At 33.4% G+C, this 17312-nt stretch overlaps 1 protein-coding gene and 1 non-coding gene across 2 annotated transcripts in view; one reads left to right on the forward strand and one right to left on the reverse strand.

Annotated features, from left to right (window-relative positions):
* The window catches only part of LIPK (lipase family member K), a 46603-nt gene extending 35843 nt beyond the window's left edge, over positions 1-10760 (reverse strand). Inside the window, exon 1 of the mRNA XM_012772934.2 lies at positions 10648-10760. The gene's annotated coding sequence lies outside the window, so the exon portion shown is untranslated. The remainder of the gene's footprint in view (positions 1-10647) is intronic.
* On the forward strand, positions 7540-7668 carry LOC142875809 (small nucleolar RNA SNORA36 family). The gene has a single exon (XR_012923094.1). It is a non-coding gene; the product is annotated as a small nucleolar RNA SNORA36 family (small nucleolar RNA).
* Positions 10761-17312: the final 6552 nt, after the last annotated feature.

A 17312-nucleotide genomic window follows, 5' to 3' on the forward strand; every position in this document is an offset into this window, starting at 1 on the left:
CAAGCAGACACTTTATGAGAATTTACGGTGTTGGTTTGACAGCATTCTTAGTTAATCCACACTCTAATTCTTCCCTATGTTTGGAAATGGAGGTGAGAATTGGCCAGAATACGCAGGTACAAGGACCCTACAGGCAGTTCTAGGCATGCTTTGGTTTGAAAAACACATAAAGGCCAGTTTCTACATATGGCTCCATGATGAATCTCCATGTCTCAATGGCAGAATAAGGTTAATGATGACTCCATGAATACTTGGTGAAAAATTCTGAGTTAAAAGTCTGGCTCTTTCCTTTAGAGAATATGGCAGCCATGAGAATGCAGCTGTCCGATCTTCAACTGTGGGAGCAGGAATGGCCACCAGCCACAGCTCCTGTGCCCCAAATCCATCACTGTGTTCCCACTGAAGCCACACATTGTAGGCATTTCCTAAGGGTTGGCTATCACTGTTGTTATTATTAGTTGTGTGAGTCTTGCTAGTTAGTTTAACTTCCTCAAAACTTAATGTCCTTGTCTGAATCATGGGGATAATATTAATAACGCCTACTTGCAGGGTTAGTGCAAGACGATAAAAAAATTATGTGATAAATAAGATGACAAATATGTCTATGAAACATCTAACAATACTTGTCTGTCAATAAATGGTAGCTATTGTTATAACATGTGTTCTATTATTCAGTGGTTGTTTCAGATGTATATATCTTGGTTCTCCAACTAGAGAAATAATAATCTTTTTAAAGGCAAGAACCACTTTTTATACTTTGCCTATATTTATAACTTTCTCATCTTTTGTGTCTCTAGCCTTGCTCATACTGAATATGGCACAATTCTTTAAATTAAATTGTGAAAAATGGCAGCATAGTTTGTACCAACACCACCTCTCAAATAGGATCATTTAAGAGCAACCAAGAATTTCTGTTTTCTTATTTTATTTTGTTAGAGAAAGCGTTTCAGTCTGTCACCCAGGCTGGAGAGTAGTGGAACAGTCATAGCTCACAGCAACCTCAGACTCCTGGGCTTAAGCAATTCTCCCACATCAGCCTCCTGAGTAGCTGGGACCACAGGTGTGCAATACCACACCTGGCTATTGTTTTTTTAATTATTTGTACAGACGGATGTTTGTATGTTGCCCAGGCTGGTCTTGAACATCTGGTCTCAAGCAATTCTCCCATCTTGGTCTCCCAAAGTGCTGGGATTACAGACATATGCCACTGTGCCCAAACTGTTTTTCTATTATGTCTACTTATAATTTTCATTTTGACTACATAGAGTACAATACCTATTTAAGTTATACTTTTTATACCATGGATTAAGTATATGCTTAATCATTATAATTACTATTTTTCCATTGCTAGCAAAAGTCAATTTAGAATTTGAACAAAATCTATTTTACTCAAGTTCTTTTCACTCTTATAAAATTATTTTCAAAGTGTTAATAGATGTTAGAAACTTTGGGCATGGTATAACTCATTTAAAGATTAGAACAAAGGAACCATTTTGTCTTAACAGATTTGAGTGTAAAATTCTTATCAGTGAAAAAAGAAAAAATATGACAGGGCCAGGAAGTATGAAAATAGAAATGTTCCTGTGTATGCAGGTTACCTGGCAACCAAATAAAAGACACAAGACAAAGCCGATGTGAACATGCATAATAAAATGTAAGTGAAAAGTATGATATTCTCATAGCTCTAGGAATATGTGACAACTGGCTATGAAAATTATATATATACACACACATATATATACAAATATATATAATATATATAATTACATATATATATATATGGAAACCAAATAGAATACAAATAAAAGACATATCCCTGTTATCAGTCATAGTATACTTTTTTGTTTCATCTTTTCTTAATTAATGGGCTTAGAAAGAGAGAGAAAAAAATGTAAGAAAAAGAAGTGTGTGAAGGGAAGAAATAAATTATATAATACATAATTACTTGGACAAAAGGATAAAAGATCAAAATTTATAAGGAACTGATGTGGCCTATATGATTGTAACCAGGCTACACAGCAAACTGAAAGAGCCTTCTTCCTACCCCAAGAGAGAGACAGTAAGTGAGAAAAGTTAAAGAAAAAAGGCAGGAAGAGAGAGACAGAAAAGAAAGAAAGCAGAAAGAAATAGTTACACATTAAATAAGACAAGTTTAGAAAATTGAGGTGCTGTTTTTTCACTTACTGGCTTACTTAGCTATATTTGACCAGTTTCCCCATGTTCAGTTGTTAGTTAACAATGCTCCTAGTAGACACAAATGGCTGGACTTGAGCAACGCATATTTCTATGTGAAATACTAACATCAATTTTATGTCAATTATGCATTCAGCTTATTTTTGTTCTGCACATCAGATAGTAAAGTACATCATTGTTTCCCAAACTGTGCATAGAGGAGAGAAAGTGTATCATCTCTTCTCTGTCACAATGTAGAATTAGGAGGGTTACTGGGGGTTAATGAAAGAGCTCTAGAGAAAGAATAGGAAGACTGCAGACCTGTGGTGTGGGCCTTTCTTTTTCCATCTAGGATAACACACGTGGCTAAAAATACATGCCCTGTATAGCCTACCTTATAAAGTTGTTACAATATTCCAAAGAGCCAATGTTAAAGACAGCATATTCAAATCATAAAGAATTATAAAATCTAAGAATATAAGGCAGTATGCATCTTCTTTATAGAAAGGTCCAGGAGCACACGGTGGATGAATACCTTTTCTGTGTTTCTAAATTCATTCAAATGGGGTTAGAGACCAAGCCCCACTTTTGCTTTAACATCCCTCCAATACAAAGATCTAGGAAGGGGTACAGAGACATTCCAAAGGAATCTGCTATTCACAACCAGGTACTTAGCAGAGGCTTTGAGAGCTTGTCCCTGTGTTTACTATTTAAATGAAGTGGATGAAAAAATACAGACCAATCCCACAATCAAAGATGTGGGACCTCTCTTGCTGTCTCCTGGCCACCCATCCCATTCTTTACCTCTAGAGTTCTGGTGCCCGGCTCCACCATTCACTAGCCATGTCCACTGGTCTCCTTCCCCTTTCTCCTTGATCCAGCAGCATCATGGATTGTGCCCACTGCTCACTCTTTCTATTCCCCATACTCATTCTCCCAGGTGTCTCTCACCAGTCACATGCTTTTTTACATTCCTCAGGTGAGAAAAAATCGAAATCTATACATCCTACTTGACCAGTCATCTGACCTCTAATCTCATATTCCCCTTAACCTTCAAGGCATAGCCATTTTGATTTCTTTTTCAAATATTTAATCTTACATGCCCCCAAATAAAATTATCCTCTTTTTATTTCTCAATTCCTCTTTTATCTCCTCAATTCTATACTCTTCTTTTCCATAATCTTGAAAGATGGAGACAGAATTTTTGTTATATTTTCTGATTTCCTCAAACCCTATCACTAATCTATTGTTAAATAATGATATTCTTCTTTCCAATTTCTTCAAGCCTCTTTTCAATGTTATTCTTTAAAAAATGTTTTCAGTCATTACCACTACCTCTTCAGTCCAGTATCTCATCCCTAGTACCTGTAACATTATACTGGGCTCCTGGCAAGTTTTCATTTTCTAGTCTTTATGACTCAAATCATTATGTATATTGCTGACAGTCTGATTTTGACAAAATCATTTCATCATATCGAATATCCATTTGAGAAACTATAATGAAAAACTTCCACTTCTAATCATAATGGTGTAAATCATGTAAGACTAGTTGTCTCATTGATATAATATACAAGTAAATTGTTTTCAGGCATTAGACAACAGGGTACAATACTACAATCTTGAGATAGGTGTATATTTTAAAAAGGCTAATAGAGGAATCAAGATAGAATGTTAAAAAATATTCCACTATCCTAGTAGACAGAAAAGGGGCAAGGGAGGAAAGAAAGAGAGAGAAGGAAGGAAGGAAGGAAGGAAGGAAGGAAGGAAGGAAGGAAGGAAGGAAGGAAGGAAGGAAGGAAGGAAGGAAGGAAGGAAGGAAAGAAGGACCAAATGAATGAACAGACAATCAGAAAACAACAAGAGGTCAAGAACGGCAAATTTAAACCCAATTATATCAAAAGTTACATTAAATATTAGTGCATAAAATGCTCCACTTAAAAGGCAAAGTTGCCAGACTATTTTTAAAAAAAGCAATGCCCAACTATGGGCTTTCAACAAAAAAAAATACTTTAATATAAAGAAAAATAGGTTAAAAGTAAAAGAAAAAAAGAATTATACTATGTAAATAGTAAGCATAAGAAAGCTGGCATATTTACGTCAAAGTAGGCATCAAAACAAAGAGCATTATCAGAGACAAAGAGGGATATTTCATAATGTTAAGTAATGGAAGACAATAGTCAATTCATCAGGAAGAAAAAAACAACCTTAAATGTGTAGGCACCTAATAATAGCATTTCAGAATACATGAAGAAAAACCTGACAGGACTAAAGGGAATTCAGTCTCATGGTTAGAGATTTCAACATCTCTTTCACTAATATACAGAAGAAGTGACCAGAAATCATTAAGAATGTAGAAAATCTGAACAACACTATCAACCAAGTTGTTATAATTGACATTTGCAGAACATGTCTAAAGAATCTACAGAAACTGAGACAACATAAAGGGAAATTAGAAAATATTGCAACTAAATAAGAATAAAAACATTACATACCAAAATCTGGGATATAGCCTAAGTAGTGTTTAGAAAGAAATTTTAGCTATTTAACTGCTTATGTTAGTAAAAAGAAAAGTTTATAATCAATGATCTGAGCTTCTGCCTTAATAAGGTAGAAAAAGAAAATCAAATTAAGCCCAAAGTAAGTAGGAAGGGAAGAGTAAGAAAAATACAAGAAAATAATCAATAAAATAATAAAGAATATTAGAAAAATTAATAAAACCAAAGTAGATCTTTTGAAAGGGTTAACAAAACTGATAAACACTGGCAAAAATAGTCAAGAAAAAAATGGCGCTATAAAGTGCATGAATATCAGGAAAGAGTGAATATCATTAAAGATAATACAAACAATAAAATGATAATAAAGGAATATTTTTAAAACTGTATGACAATAAATTTGATAAATTAGATTGACTGGACAAATTCCTTGAAAAACACAACTTCAAAATCCATTTTAAGAAAAAATAAATCATTTGATTAGCTCTATGTCTACTTTAAAAATTGCATTTGTTTATGAAAGATTGTCACATATGCGAACAAAAATTCCCAGCCCAAATGGTTTCATTGGTGAATATCCTATTTAATATAAGGAAGAAATTATTATACTCACTAACAATTTTACTGAGCTATACCACTGAAGTTGTTCCTGTGTCCCTGAAGCTGTTGGTATACAACCCCTCCTGATAAACTGTTCTTAATGTTCTGGTGGACAAATTGGAGTCAAGGTTATTAGAATGATATGGAAATTAATCAAATTAGCAAATAATAAAAATAATTAGTCTTAAAATTGGAAAAAACATTTGGCAAAACTTAACACCTTTTCATAATAAAAAATTTTCATTAAAAGAGAAAAGAAATTCCTCAGATGAAGGAATTCTATGAGAAATAGAAATGATATTACTAATAATATATTGAATACTTTTAACTTAAAATGAGACAAGAGATAGCATGTCTATCTCATCACTTATATTCAGCATGATACTGGAGGTGCTGTAAAAATAAAGCGAAAAAGAAAAAAGAAAATAACAAAAAAGTGGGAAAGCAGAAGTGAAATTAATTCACAGAAAAGATAAATAGGTTAGCTAGATTCACAAAGCTAGTAATTGCTGTACTGAGATTTGTATCTATTTGGCTTGAGCCAAGAGTCTACATATGTGACCACCACTTTTTACTGCCTCTCCTGTGTGTTGGAAGAGCATTTCATGTAGTATTTCATTTCTTTTAATGACTATCAGCATGATTATGTTTCATGGAATTTTAAGTAATATGAAGCTAATATTAGTATAAAGATTATGGGTTGCAAATCTTATTCAAAAGAAATTGATCATCTTTTCAGCTTCCTCATTCTTGATCTCTGGTGAAAAATAGAATAAAATTCTTCATTCAAGAGAAAGAGAAATTACCATTGCAATGCATCATCTCAGAAGTTCTCTCTCTCTCTCTCTCTCTCTCTCTCTCTCTCTCAATTCTTCCCTGTGTAGCAGTAAGAATCACATTGCCATTTTGATTTTAAAGGGCTTCTAAATAGGACTGTTCTCTCTGAGGAAAATAAGCAGAAGAGTAAATGGAAATAGCATAGATACATCAGCACAAGTCCCTGCAAAAGCCTGTAATTAGGCTGAGCTGGTGCTGTGTATTAATAAGAATAGAAAGGAAGCTTTGGTTCAGATGACTAACAGTGTGGAGCCTGGAATAATAAAAACACTGGAATAATCAGGATATATCCAATACAAAGATATGTGAGGCCGCAGTACTGCATTTATTTATTTACTGTAAACACCTTATCTGTTCACCACGTATAAGAATATAGGCCATGAACATGTGACTATTAGGTCCACATTATGATAGGTCCACAATATGGATTTGCTGAATACGTTTATGAATGGTAATTAGGTAAATGAAGCTTACTTTCTTGGTTGCCAAATATTTATTGCTGTCGTCATTGCTGGTTTTAGCTCTTTTTGGCTAAAAATATTCCAGAAAAATTATACATTTCTTATCTATTTAGAAAGTGGCAAAAATATGATTTCAGCTGAGAAAAGTTCAGGATTGTCACTACACTACATTTGTTAGGCTAACTGAAAAAAAAATGCTTCAAAAATAAACATTTTAAGATGAGTTAAATAGAATGAAACACAAAATAATAAGAAATAAATTGAAGAGAAGGTCTGCCAGATCTTCACACTGAAAATTACAAAACATAAAGAAACCTAAATACATGGACAGACATACTTTGTTTATACATCAAGACTCTGTATTAATAAGCTATCATTTTTTCCCAATTTAGTCAATTGAATTACAGATTGATTAAATTACACTGAAAATCTTAGAAGTTTTTTTTTAAAAAACCTGAAAAACTGATTCCAAAATTTATATAGAACTATAAAGACCTGTAATAGTCTTGAAAAAGAATAATGAAGTTGGAGGGCTGACATTACATGATTTTGAGATTTACTATAAAGCTGTTGTAATTAAGACAATGTAGCATTGACAAAAAGATTGAAAAAGATTTGTGGAAAGTGTATTATACAAATATAGATCAAATTATATTGATCTAATAACTTTTGACATAGGTTTCAGTGTATTTCAAAGAGAAAGGTCTTTTCAATAATTATTTCTACTTGTACGACTAGATATTAATTTTGAAAAATAAATAACTCTGATACATCTCTCAAACCAGATACAAAAACATACTTGAAGTACATTGCAAATCTAAAAGTAAAAGCTAAACTATAAAGCTCTTATAAGATAACAAAGAATGATATTTTTACAAATTTGGGGTAGACAACTATCCATAAAGGAAAAAAAGGTAAAACTATTACGATAAAAAAGTTCTGATCATCAAAAACATCATTAAGAAAATAAAAAGGCTTTCAAAAGTGTTGACTTCAGTTCAGGGAAGCTTCCCTGTTCTGATAATTAAACTTGACATTGACATGGGCTAGGGGAGATGACTGGATAGAATGCTTTATCTATTCATTTATCTCTTAGTCCTACAAAAATGGAATGAGAATATGAATCAAAGGGGGAAAATAAAAGATATAAAACTTCAATCCATTCTCACTGGAGTTAAGTGATATCTCATTGTAGTTTTGATTTGCATTTCCCTGATGATTAGAGATGATGAGCATTTTTTCATATGTTTGTTGGCCTTCTGTCTTCTTTAGAAAAGTTTCTGTTCAAGTCCTTTGCCCACTTTTTAATATTCAGCTCTAAGAAACAATGGTGATATAGCACATCTTATATTTTCCTGGTTAGAGCTGGAACCCATACTACTAAGTGAAGTATCCCAAGAATGGAAAAACAAGCACCACATATACTCACCAGCAAACTGGTATTAACTGAGTAGCACCTAAGTGGACACATAGGTACTACAGTAATAGGGTATTGGGGAGGGAGAAGGGGAGAGGGGGGCGGGTATATACATACATAACGAGTGACATGTGCACCATCTGAGGGATGGTCATGCTGGAAACTCAGACTTGTGGGGGGAGGGGGGAAAGGGCATTTGTTGAAACCTTAAAATCTGTACCCCCATAATATGCCGAAATAAAAAAAAAAAAGCAAAAAACTTCAATCCATTAAATAAGATAACTTTTTTCAGTGGATGATATTAAGTATCAAATCATTATCCTATTGGAGTCATTGAAAAAATTGTGTAACAATTTTATTTTAAACTATCAATATTTCCAATGTGCCATAAAGTATATCCTTAGCAACTTTTTTAAATTATATCAAAAATTTTATATGTCAACTTAAAATTTTGCAAGTACTTACAGAGTTTTGACAAATTCGGACTGTAGAAGCAAAAGCAATTTTTAAACAACTGTTATGTAAATTATTAAAATCTTATTTTTTTAATTTCTAAAACAAATTTTTAAAAAGTATGATCTTCAAAAAGACAAGAAGAATTACTTCAAAATGATAATGGTTTTACCTGGTTACCAGGAATAAAAATTTTCCTTCTTCCACTAATTTACTTATTGGTTATATATTTTCCTCAATGACTTTATTATTTTGAATCATTGTTATAATAAAAGTATATCTTATATCATTTAGAAATAATTAAGTTTAAATGCAAACTCAATGAACCCCGAGAAAAGGTCTTATATATCTTCTTATGGGGCAAAGTTCACAAGTTTTAGTATTTCCATCTTATAATAACCATTTCAGCAGTTTCCCTAAGTTTTTATTACAGGATTCTTGGCAGCAATGCAAATGACTGCGTTTGCCAGAAGACTGTTGTCAATCAATTACAGTGTTTTGGTACCTGCCATATGTTTCCTTTTTATCTGACACTTTTAATCTAAAACCTATTGGGTGTTTACACAAATTTAGATTCTCCCTGGCCCCTACCTCGGCATCTTCACAAAGCTCAGGTATTCTTAATCTCTTACCAGAAAACAGTGACTCACATCTTACACAACCATTTGTAGTAAACTGCATTAGAAACTGGATCTAAATTGCTTCTCTGTTTTCCCCACCCCTAGAGTGAAAGATGTAATGAATCGGGAAGTGAGGATTCTATCAACAAGTGAATGAAAGGAAATCTTTACACAATAGGATATCCAGTCCTAGAAATTTCAGATTGGAGGATTAAACACCTTTGAATCAAAGGAAGAACTAGGGAACTTTGATAGGATCTTCAAATCGATTGGCCAATAGCTCTGTGCTCCGAGAATAGAGGCAGCAGAAGAGAAAAGTTTTAGAATGAATGGGGAATAAAATGCTAGGTGAGAAAAGAAAAAGGAATAGTAAACATCTAGAGGGCACTATATTTCACATCTCTTCTATAATATGAAGAACAAAATTCCTATTTTTTCGGACAAAACAGGCTCTGAAAGATTGTTGCTTCAAAATTTAAAAAAATCAAATAAAATAGATAACAAAAGAAGAGCTGTAGAGAAAATAAACTTTCCCTCAATTTCTTTACAAAGTAAAGAAGAATTAGGACAGACTGGTGCAGGAATATGGAACCAAGTCATATTTGAGTTAAATGGCACATGTAACTCCAAAGTCCTACCCACAGATTTCGTTCCACATGCTCATTATTTCAGTTTAAAGTGCCAAGTGTGCCAAAGTGCTATATATTTGAACTTTCTTTTTTCAGACATGGAGAAAGTCTGGTAAGACTTGCTTTCCTATTTCTAGAAACAGAAAATAAAGGATAAGCGATATTTTGTAAAAAAAAAAAAAAAAACAAAAACAAAACAAAAAAATAATAACTGTTTAGCTTTGACATATATAGGAATTAAAGAACAATTATTAATTTTCTCTATGTCTAGAGGGGATATTAGTCCATCAGGGTGGCTCATCCTCATCTTCCTAACTTTGAATGCAAGCCTGTAATTAAGAGGGTTACAGGAGCATGTTACTATTAAATATCATCTACATTGATGTGAACCATAGTTTTATTTCTCACTCAGTAAGACTATTTATTACAAAGCAACAGAAAAGGAGAATGGTATGTCCTTCACAAATTACTAATTTCCATACGCAGGGATGTTACTTTTATCAGCCAGTTGGCCACACATTCCCTACCGATGATCCCAGTCATTAAAAAGAATATTCATGCCTAAGGCATGAGCATGGATACATATGAGTATATAAAGAGCGTGTTTAAAATGCTAAACAGTTTTGAAAACATTATCTAAACATTATTTCTCAAAGCCCTAGATGAATAACCCAAAAGAATGGTTCATAAAAAAATACCCATTGCTAGCCTTTTCAGTTGTAGACTTGTGATACCTCTTCTCATTGACATTCAAATATAGTGACATCTGCTTTCTAAATGCGACCGCTTTCTGAAAGAAAACACTTGTCATAACATGCCTAGACAACTCTTCATTATACTCTTGTTATCTTTTGCTTAAACTGACAGAATCAAAGCACAACATTTAAAATTTTGTACCTCTAAAAGTTTCCCATGTCTCACTGATATACCATGACCCAGGCTCTGCAAATATATAATCGTCATTACCAGATCTAAGTCTCTGGGAATCTTCAAGTTCTGGGAGCTTCAGATGGATTCCAGCAACTTCCAGAAGCAGATATCAGCGTTCTAAACAGCTCAGAAGATGTTGTAATCAGAAGTGTCTCAACTGGAGACAGATTAATCATGGTTTCAAACATGACAGATACTGCCAGGGCAACCTTGCCAGGTGAGCTCTTAGCCAGTGATGAAAAAGAGAGTGTTAATGGGACTGACACTCCCACTGCTTTTGCCAAGCCAATCCCTAAGTTCTATGCCTCAAGGGTCAGATGGATTAGAAGTTTTTCAGCAAGATAATAGACTCTCCACCTAAAAAATAATTTTCACCCAAGGGTGGATGAAATGACCCCAGTCATATAAGCATCTCTATAAAATGACTAACCGCCCTTCCCCATCCAACTGAAATACCCCTAATGCTACCACATTCCCAATTATTGTTTTGGCTTTCATACGTTTCTATGACCTTGTTATGTAAACTGGGTATTAGAACTGTCAGGGAATATTGTACCAAATTCTTTCATGATTTCTGGCTAGCTAAAGACAAACAAACAAACAAACAAACAAAAAATGGCTTTTTCCTACTGTTTAACTAGGCTCTGTCTTGCCATGTAAACAGCTCCTATATCTGCACTGGGTGCAGGTTTTATATTAGATAACCTATAAGGAATTTCACAGCTGTGTAAGTTACTATTTTTAATAAATGGCTATTATATAATGAAAAAATTACAATGGTACAGATCTATTATACTTTGGCTAAATTAAGCCAACCACAGTTCTAAAATGATTCTAAAACTAACATTACATGCTTAAAAGGTCATCTGAAGATGAAGCACATTCCCATCTTAGTTCCTGAATTTCATCATCAGTTCAGACATGTTTACGTATATCCAGAACTTAGGACAGGACCACAGACACGCTTGTGTCAGAACTTGCATTTTAGTCAGGCAGCCAGGATTGGGCATGAGGCTTGTATAAATACCTTCAAGTTTCTTTGGATTGTGTCCATCAGTAATTAGATTGGAGTCAGTTTGATTGGAAATTGAAGTTGAAATTGGCTTTGCTTCTGCTACTGTAATAGTTTTAACAGTTTGATTGAAATTTTTTATAGCTTTATTTGATTTATTAGAAAAGTTTTATATCTCTATATTTTTAACATATAATTCCACTTACAAAGAAATGCATTCTATTTATATTAATACTATCATGTCATTTTGAGTCTGTGAAAGAAAACAAAACCCATTGAAAAGATAGCTCACGTGTTGGTAACATATAAACAACTGGCATATAGTTTATGCAAGAAAATACAGACATTTCTGTGCTAGAAATTACCTTCTTGACCAAAAAAAAAAAATGATGGGAGTTTTCAATTATTACATAATTGGTCTTTACTATTTTACCCAAAATTTTCGGCAGTGCCTTCCTCACCCAAGGGAAATTCAAATCATTGTAGTTTGGGGCACTTTGATACTGAATGAGTTATTTATTCGTACAAGGGCCCTTTACTGCTTTGTTTAATCTTATCTTATTAAATTGTAACCTTTGTCCCTGATCCACACTTCCATTCAACCTTTATTTTATCCTAACATATGAATGTATCTTTGTGAAGTATATAGCACATAAGCCTTTTATATGTTATTTTATCATAAATCTCATTGTGTGTCTTATTTTTCTTTCTCTACATTATGCATATGAACGGGATTGGCTCCATAATTTGTGGAGCCCAGTTTACAATGAAAATGTGGGAACTCTTGTTAAAAATTATTAAGAATTTCAAGATGATGACAGTATGAGGCCCTTCCAACCACACCTTCCAGCCCTGTGCAGCTGCATATTTATTTCACACACCTATAAAGCAGTCTCTGCTTATGAGAATACTTGTTGCAGTAGGTATATATAGTTTGTTACTTCTTGCTGTCTCATAGAATTCTAAAACATCCACCTTTTAACTATCCCACCCCCCAGTGATACATAATTTCATTTGCTCAAATTCCCCACCATTACAAACACCAGCGTTCATATGCTCCATTATGGAACTATGTATGTGAAAATTTCTTTGAGGCATACATCTAGGAATGAGATTTTTTGGTCATAAGTCATATATATGGTGGCTCAATTTTACTGTGCTGCTAGATTGTTCTAGAATAGGGTGTGTACTCCTATCAACAGTGCTTAGATACCATTTCAATTCCTATTCGGTTTGCTAATTGTGATGTTATAAATATTTCTGTCAATCTGTTGTTTCTCTATCCATTTCATCTGTGATCTAATTCATTGAACAGAAATCCATCTCTGTTTTCATAATGACTTTTACCTTAGTATTTGTGATTTGGGGGTCTTTGAGAAATTATTTCCCCAACTGTAGATCACAAAATAAAAGGGGAAAGGTGATTTCCCTTCACCTATCTTAGGAGTGGTTTTAGGGCCCTGCAGAGGAGTGGGGCCCATCTTCTCATTTTATTATTGTTATTATTATTATTATTAATTTCAAAATATTAAGGGGGTACAAATAATTTTTTTACATGGATACCTTTTATAATGTTTTGGTCAGTGCTATAAGTATGTCTATCACCCAAATAGTGTTCATTGTACCCATTATGTAGGTTTTTGCCCCTCCCCTTCTGTTCTCTCCCCCTTCTTGATTTCTCACAATTTTTACTTCTCTCTGTGCCCATGTGTGCCTATCAATTAGTTCAAAATTATTAGAGAGTACATGTGGTGTTTGTTTTACAGTTCCCAAGATACTTCACTTAGGATAATGGTCTCTAGTCCCATCCAAATTGCTGCAAAAGACATTAATTCATTCTTTTCATGGCTGAGTAGTATTCCATGGTATATATACCCCACATTTTGTTAATCTACTTATAAATTGATGGGCACTTGGATTGATTCCACATCTTTGCCATTGTGAATTGTGCTGCAATAAACATTCGAGTGCAGGTTTCTTTTTGATAAAATGACTTTTTTTTTTTTTCCTTTGTGTAGATACCCAGTATTGGGATTTGCTGGATCAGATGGTAGATCTACCTTTATTTCTTTGAGGAATCTCCATGCTGTTTTCCATAGTGGTTGTACTAATTTGCAGTCCTACCAACAGTGTGTAAGTATTCCTTTCTTTGTGCATCCATGCCAGCATCTGTTGTTTCTGGACTTTTTAATAAAAGCCATTCTCACGGGAGATAAGTTATATCTCATTGTGGTTTTATTTCGCATTTCCCTGATGATTAGTGACACTGAGCATTTTTTCATATGTCTGTTGGCCATTCGTCTATCTTCTTTTGAATAGATTCTGTTCACATTTCCCCCCACTTTTTAATGGGGTTGTTTTTTTCTTGCTGATTTGTATCTACTCCCCATTTCTGCCTTATCATGCTGAAGGTACCCTTCCCTGGAACACTTCCTCTCCCCCTTAGATCAAGGTTTCCATAATCTTCAGGGTATTTGGGTAAACAAGGGAAAGAAACTTGCTCCTTGCTTGACTCATGCTGTGGATACTGCGTGGCCAGTATATTTACCCAGCTGCTTGTGTTTCCAGGTTTTGGGGAGGTCCTAAAGAGAATGTATCATTTAGAGTGGAGCTGAGCTGGGACTTCAGTCTGAACACATTTTAAAATCTGTGACTTTAGGTCTAAATTCGGAACTGGGTATTGTTTTCACAAGGAGGTTAAATGCCTTGATGTTTGCATACGGACTTCTCTTGTTTTGGTTAATTGCTTTGGAGTACCATTCCCTGAGGTTTGTATTTTTATTGAGCCTGTAGGTAGGAACCTAGGGTGCCTGTGGTCAGAGGTTAGAGATCTCTAATTTAGGGTATGTAATCATCCAATGGTGAGCACTGAGGACCTTTTGTAAGTGCATATGTATATGAGCACCTGGTATCTTGAATAGCTGAATATACCAGAGATTATGAGTCAGAGAAAAACAAAGCCCATGAACAAAACAAACATCAAAACTTAATCCTTTTGTTAATGAGTACTACTTCATTAAGGCATGTGGATTTTACTAGGGAGGGGATGAGGGTGAATTCTTTAAACCTAAAAATGGGTTAAAATATTCATTCACATGCTTTGGCATATTATAAAGTAAAATTGTCTAGGTTTATGCAAGCTTCAAAGATCTCTATCCTGTTTAAATTTGGCTTTAAGAGGCCCTAGCTATTGGGAAGAGGGTCCTGCAACAGGTAAGCTATTAACTAAAATAGACTGTCACCAAAACCTTGCACAGTAGATATTATAATATTCATTTTATAGGTGAAGAAACTGAAATTCAGAGAAGTTATAACATGCTTACAAACTGGCAGAGGATAAATAATATAATATTTAACCCATCATTGTGACTTTTAATTCATAGAACACCAAATGCCTGAATGGTCTTACTATATAGATATTTGACATTTTGTTATAGGGCTTATAGTCCAAATAGCCATCTGCAGACATAATGCACATGTTTTGAAATTATGTTCCATTTCTTATAGAAAAAGAAATACAGTTTATAACTCAATCCAAATGAGGTTGCTAAGTCAATGTTATCTATGTTAATGGTATTATCCAAAGAGTTACTTGTACAGAATACAAATCTGTTCCTGCTATATAGTGGAAGAAGGCAAAAAAAAAAAAAAATTCCTCCTTTTTTCAAAATATTTTCTCTACTGATTGTCTATGATTTTTGTCTTTATAGACTATTTAGGAATTAATATTTTTAAAGGAAAAAACCTCTAGAAAAATAAAAGAATATATATATATATTCAAGAGCTAATATTTGGGTAAAAATAATTATGTAAAATAAATAGAGAAAAAGCAATAGACATTATTCAGAATAAAAAAGAATATAATTCTTTGTACAGAAAGAATTTGAAAACAAATATAAAGGAATACTTTAAGACATTGTGTCAGCATTTTCTGAAGTGTATAAGTTAGAACAATCATCTTGCAAAGGATGAGTTAAACAACAACAAGCTTATTGGCAAAAAAGGTAAAAAAAAACTTATGTTGTATTCTTAGAGATTCTTGATGCACATGAGCTTTACAGATATTTCTAGATTAAATGGAAAACTTTATTGTCAAATATAAATGATCAATAGTAACTCCAGAAGCAATAGAAAACCTGAATAGATTATGGAAGAAATTTAAAAGGTAATAAAAGATCTCTTCATAAAAACATCATCCTTAAAGGAATTATAGATTTTAGTCCTATCAACTCATTCAAGAACAGACAATTCTTGTGCTATCTAACCTGTTATGAAATTTTTCTAATGCATCTGACAGATAGAGTAACCCTGAATTTAAAAAATAAAAAAGTTAAAGACAACTACAGACCATGCTTACTTATAAATTGTGATGAATTAATGTTAAATAAATTTAGCAAATATATTTCACCAAGTAGGGTTCATTCTAGCTATGCAAAGGTAGAATAATATAATGAAATATTTCAATATAAAAATACATTTTAATGTTAAGACTTTTGAACACAATAAAGGCTTTTTAAGATTTGTGGATAATGGGTGGAGTTATTCCCAGATGGCATTAGAACGATTTAGTGAATATTTGGAACAAAATAAAGCTGAATACATACTTCATTCCAAATACCAAGTAAATACCAAAAGAAATTCCAAGTATATTAAGGATTTAAATATCAAAAATATGCAAAATCTGAACAAAATGCAGGCAAGTATTTTTATATTTGAGGAAGGACTTCCTAAATATTATGCCAAAGGCAAAAGTCATGACAATAAATCATTAATAGATTAAACTACACTAAAAATGTCAATAGTTTTACATTTCTCTAAGTTCCATAAGCACAAAAGCAATGAATTCAATTGATAGTTATATTAAACTTTCACTTATTTCCTTCTTTTCTGTCTCTTTTCAGTTGCTTTATAAAATTTTTTCACAGAATCATGGAATTTTAGAGCTCCTAGGATCCTTATAGTTTATGCATTCATATTTCTTTATTTAAAGGAAACTTTCACCTTACGAAGTTAGGATGACTGAAAGTTTGTAGCAGAACTAAGGTTAGAACTGATTTACTGTCCAGTATTAATTTTACTACATTACTATCTTCTTTAACCAAAAGCCACAAAGAACATCACATACAAGGGATCCTCAAAAAAGAGTCACAAAGAACACTGCACGCATATATGTCCAGAGACACATATATAACTGTGTGTATACACATACCTACACAGATTATTCACAGAATATCCCCAGATTCTGAACATTACAAAGCAAATAGATATTTGGGGGGGGGGGTCATTTTTGGCCCCAGCCAACCATAAGCACAGAGGTGGATGCTATAGAATTGATTATCTTTTCTTCTTATGTAGGTCTGCATTTAGGATGTTCAATATGCTATAATGTTTTATAATATTGTATGTTGCATGTATTCTTTCAGATATTTCAAATATTACATGACAAATAAAATTTTAAAAGGGCTTTACCCTCTGTGAGACTTTTAGTTTAGTGGTAGATGTTTGAAATGTACACAACTATAACAAACTGCAGAAAGTGACCTTTTTGTTTAGGTTTGGACAAGTTATTATGGTGGCTCAATGAAAGGGAATCTATTAAAACCATTTTGGGCCGGGCGCGGTGGCTCACGCCTGTAATCCTAGCACTCTGGGAGGCCGAGGCGGGCGGATTGCTCAAGGTCAGGAGTTC

This window comes from Microcebus murinus, chromosome 14 (assembly GCF_040939455.1).
Source record: "Microcebus murinus isolate Inina chromosome 14, M.murinus_Inina_mat1.0, whole genome shotgun sequence".
Classification (NCBI taxonomy): Eukaryota; Metazoa; Chordata; class Mammalia; order Primates; family Cheirogaleidae; genus Microcebus; species Microcebus murinus.